Below are 694 nucleotides of genomic sequence, written 5' to 3'. Positions count from 1 at the left end.
TAATAACAGCTAATGGGCAGTCAGCATTTATACGATGAGGTTCTTTTTAAAAATCATACAGTAAAATTGATTTTTTTTGTGTGGGACTGCATAGTTCTATGATTTTTAATACCTGCATAGATTTGTGTAAGGACCACAGGGCACAGGACGGTCCCATCACCCCTTCGTACTCCCATCCACCCCCATCCCTACCTGCTCTCTCCCCACACCCCGACCCCTGCCGCTTGGGTCTATTCTCTGTCCGTACAGTGACGTCTTTTCGAAAATGTCATTGTATCGGTTTCCTATGGCTGCTTCAACCAATGGCCGCGAACGGGGTGGCTTAAAACAACACAAATGTGTTCGCGTCCACTTCTGGAGGTCGCTAGTCTGAGATCAACGTCCCTGGGCTAAAATCAGAGTGTCGACAGGGCCGGCTCCCCCCGCCTCCCCTCACCCCCTCCGAGGCTCTTGGGGAGAATCCGTGTCCTTCTGCGCCTTTCCCAGCTTCTAGAGGCCACCTGCACACCTGGGTCCCTCCTTCCACCATCCGAGCCACTGTGTGGCATCCTCCCGGCTCTGTTCTCTGAACTCGGCTTCTGTCGTTCGTTGCTCTTTCTCTGACTCCAGCCCTGATGCACCCCCACACCCCCATCCCACCCCACCCCATCCCCGCTTTAGCTTACGTCGGGCCCTACCCCCCATCTCTACATCC

This window comes from Pteropus alecto, unplaced genomic scaffold, assembly GCF_000325575.1.
Source record: "Pteropus alecto unplaced genomic scaffold, ASM32557v1 scaffold41, whole genome shotgun sequence".
NCBI classification, from domain to species: domain Eukaryota; kingdom Metazoa; phylum Chordata; class Mammalia; order Chiroptera; family Pteropodidae; genus Pteropus; species Pteropus alecto.
The sequence above is the reverse complement of the archived record's forward strand: the minus strand, read 5'-3'. Positions refer to the sequence as shown.